At 42.5% G+C, this 4,316-nt stretch overlaps 1 non-coding gene across 1 annotated transcript; it reads right to left on the minus strand.

Annotated features, from left to right (window-relative positions):
- Positions 1 to 3,346: 3,346 nt before the first annotated feature.
- On the minus strand, positions 3,347 to 3,453 carry LOC132541551 (U6 spliceosomal RNA). The gene has a single exon (XR_009552697.1). It is a non-coding gene; the product is annotated as a U6 spliceosomal RNA (small nuclear RNA).
- Between the last annotated feature and the right edge of the window lie 863 nt (positions 3,454 to 4,316).

Below are 4,316 nucleotides of genomic sequence, written 5' to 3' on the forward strand. Positions count from 1 at the left end.
TGCTCATCTCATTCTCCTTGAAGAGATACTTTGGTAGGATATAGACAAAACACTTAATTAGAGTTATTATTAAATTGGTTCCTACTACGAATGCTATTTTTGAGTATGTTAGGAAGGAGGATTTTAATTTTTCAAGGTGCCATTAAAATTGTTCTTCTGGGGGGTAGCTCTGATAAAATAATGTTAGGTAATTGGTAGGGCAGGATGTTTTGGTGAATTGGATTTAAATGATACACATCTGAATTTTAGGTTCTTATGGAGTGAGTTCTGTATGCTTCAGAAGTCTCATGTTGAAGCTCTAACCTTTAATGTGAGGACATTGAGATAAAGTAGTAAAGATGAGAGATGTCTCAGAAAATTCTCAACTTACGGGCACCTTGGATTCAGACTGTCTGACTCCAGAACAATGAGAAAATAAATTACTTTTGTTCAGGTCACTCAATCTATGATATTTGTCATTGCTCCTTGTTAACAAGTAAGTCTTGCTCTTTTTTGGGGGGGAGTGGGGGTTCTTTCCTGGCTCTTATCTTCACTAGACAGGAATAAAGCAAAGGAAAGATTCAGACCTCTTTTGAGGGGTAAATGGTGGTTTTTATTCTTTTTTTTTTGCTTCCAGGGTTATTGCTGGGGTTCAGTGCCTGCACCATGAATCCACTGCTCCTGTTGGCCAATTTTTTCCCCTTTTGTTGCACTTGTTGTAGCCTTGTTGTGGTTATTATTGTTGTTGATGATGTCATACATTGTTAGATAGGACAGAGAAAAATGGAGAGAGGAAGGGAAGACAGAGAGGGGGAGAGAAAGATAGACAGACCTGCAAACCTGCTTCACCGCCTGTGAAGTGACTCCCCTGCATGTGGGGAGCCAGGGGCTCAAACCAGAATCCTTACACCCCTTCCTTGCGTTTTGCACCACAAGCACAAGCACTTAACCTGACCCCCGGTGGTTTTAATTCTACTGCTCCTTAAATGTTGTGAATTTCAAAATATCTTGTATTTTGGAAAAAAAATAGGTTTCTCATTTGTTAATAAACAAATAATATATCTATTAAAATAAAAAGAGAAAAGAAATGACTTAGCCAAACTTGAGATACGGTAGTGAGTATAGGAACTATTGCTGTGCTAAGATAAAATTTATTGGGAAGATAATTAAGGGTAAGTTTATTCAGGGAATGCTACAAAACTCTTCAAAGGAAGGGTATTTCCAAAAAGAAGCAAGACAAACAAACAAGGCCACCGAAGCTATATTTGGGTTTTTATGATTCTATTTAGCCCCACTTCCAATATTTAAGACCAGTTAATTCATATTTATGTACACTGCCTCAGTTCTTGGGATTTGCACAAGTCAGGGAGTGTGGTTATTACATGGGATCACAGGTCACAGATCAGTGGTCTTAGGTCAGATAAGTCTCCTTGCTGAATCATATGTGCAATCCCATACAGGTTTTCTGTCACAATATATTGTTCTCTTCTTCTTCTAGCGTTTGCCCTTCTTCCGTAGCCAGTCAACAGTGTCAGGTTGAGCCTGATGTAAAGTTTCAAGACCTCCTTTGAATCTGGAGAGGTGGCAGTCGTTGACTATGTGGGTCATAGTCTGTCTGGAGCCGCAGGGGCAGTTCGGGTCGTCTCTGGCTCCCCAGCGATGGAACATAGCGGCGCACCGGCCATGGCCTGTTCGATAGCGATTGAGGAGGGCCCGATCATAACGTGCTAGGTCAAAGCCGGGTTGACGCTCGCAGGGGTCTGTGATGAGGTGTTTGTTCTTGACCTCAGCTGACTGCCAACTCTGTTTCCAAGAGACTAGAACAGAGAAGTTCAGTGTAGGCGTAGGGGACCAGATTGGGTGACGAGACATCAAGCGTTGGACAGGGTGGGTGAAGATATCGCGTATATTGGCAGGTCCGGTCGAGCGTAGACGTGGGAAATGAACTTAGATGATGCCGCATCCCGACGAATATCTGGTGGGGCGATGTTGCTAAGAACTGGCAGCCATGGAACCGGGGTGGAACGGATGGTTCCAGAAATGATCCTCATGGAGGAATATAATTTGGAATCGACCAAGTGGGCATGGGGGCTACAGAACCATACTGGGGCACAGTATTCTGCAGTGGAATAGCATAATGCCAGAGAGGATGATCGTAGTGTGGAAGCGCTCGCGCCCCATGAGGAGCTGGCCAGTCTTGCAATGATGTGATTCCTCGCACCCACCTTTGCTGCAGTTTTTATGAGATGTTCGTGAAATGACAGGGTGCGATCGAAAGTAACGCCAAGATAGACTGGCTGGGCTTCATGCCAGATTCTCGTATCGCCAAGCTGCACATTAAGCTCACGTGAGGCCGAGGCATGGTGTAGATGGAAAACAGATGATACCGTTTTTGCAGTGCTAGGGATTAGTCGCCATTTTTTACAGTAATCAGATATCAGAGACATGTCTTTCGTGAGTGTTTCCTCGAGGATGTCGAACTTGGATGCCTGAGTTGCACAGCAGATGTCATCGGCGTAGATGAACTTCCTTGAAGAAGTTTCTGGGAGGTCATTGATGTAAATATTAAATAGCATAGGAGCCAGAACAGAGCCCTGGGGGAGGCCACTTGAGACAAGTCTCCATCTGCTAGACTTGTCACCCAGATGCACCCGGAATCTTCTGATTTGGAGAAAAAATGATATAGTATTGGTCACCCATGGAGGCAGGCATCTTGAGATCTTGACTAGGAGACCACGGTGCCAGACCATGTCATAGGCTGCTATGAGATCAAAAAAGACAGCACCCATCTTTAAATTCTTCTGGAATCCATTTTCAATGTAATTGTTCTCTGTAACATGATCTCTACCATTTTGGCTTCTGCCTGCTGTATCACTCTGACCAAATTAGCATGTTATATATACATTTTTTATTTCTTTATTGGAGGATTAATGGTTTACAGTTGACAGTAAAATACAATATCTTGTACATGTGTAACATTTCTCAGTTTTCCACAGAACAAATCAGTCTCCACTAGGTCCTTCTCTACCATCATGTTCCAGGACCTGAACCCTCCCCCTCACCCCACAGTCTTTTACTTTAGTGCAATACACCAACTCTAGTCCAAGTTCTGCTTATACCCCTTCTGTTCTTGTTTTTCAACTTCTACGAGTGAGATCATCCCATATTCATCCTTTTGTTTGTGATTTATCTCACTTAACATGATTTCTTCAAGTTCCATTCAAGATGGGGTAAAGAAGGTGAAGTCAACATTTTTAATAGCTGAGTAGTATTCCATTGTATATATAGACCACCACTTACTCAGCCATGCATCTGTTGTTGGACACTTGGGCTGCTTCCAGGTTTTGGTTGTTACAAATTGTGCTGCAAAGATCTGGACCATTTCACGAATTTGCCTGTCATTCTTGTGTAGGGGGCATGCTAATCTTCTCTGTGTCATTCCAATTTTAATATATGTGCTGCCGAAGTGAGCACTAGACATGTTTAAAATGATGCTTTTCATTACTTTCAAGCACACAAAATAACAGGTCGAGTATGCTCTTAGTGACTATTACCATATAATAAGATAGTATACTTATTGAATTTGTCATTTCCTCTATTCTTTATTTAAAATAAAGGTGAAAAAGAACACAATACTGAAGATATTTTCAGTGCAGTAGGGGTCAGGCTCAAACCCGGGTCAGTCAAGCACAGGGAAAACTAACACACTCTCCAAGTGACCTATTTTGATGCTGCCTCTTCCTCCTCCTCCTCCTCCTCCTCCCCCTCCTCCTCCTCCTCCTCCTCCTCCTCTTAAGTCTTTTAAAAAAAAGATTTATTTGGGAGTTGGGTGGTTGTGCAGCGGGTTAAGTGCATGTTGCACAAAGCGCATCGACTGGCTTAAGGATCCTGGTTGGAGCCCCCGGCTCCCCACCTGCAGGGGAGTCGCTTCACAGGCGGTGAAGCAGGTCTGCGGGTGTCTGTCTTTCTTTCCCCCTCTCTGTCTTCCCCTCCTCTCTCCATTTCTCTCTGTCCTAACAACAACAACGACATCATAACAACAATAGCAACAATAACAACAAAAAGACCACAAGGGCAAAAAAGGGAAAATAAGTGAATATAAAAAAAGAGAAAAAAATCTAAAAAAATTTAAAGATTTATTTAATTATATGAGAGCTAGAGAGACTAAATCATTGCTCAGCTCTGGTATATGTTGCTGCAAGGGCATGAAATAGGCCAGTCCTATGCTCTAAGGCTGTGTATATCCCTGGCCCTCAGATATAGTTTTGATTTCTCTGTTAGCATCAATCTAATTATCACAAAACTACTTAATTATGGCCAGTGTTTTCCCTGTATTG

Source organism: Erinaceus europaeus, chromosome 11 (genome assembly GCF_950295315.1).
Source record: "Erinaceus europaeus chromosome 11, mEriEur2.1, whole genome shotgun sequence".
Classification (NCBI taxonomy): domain Eukaryota; kingdom Metazoa; phylum Chordata; class Mammalia; order Eulipotyphla; family Erinaceidae; genus Erinaceus; species Erinaceus europaeus.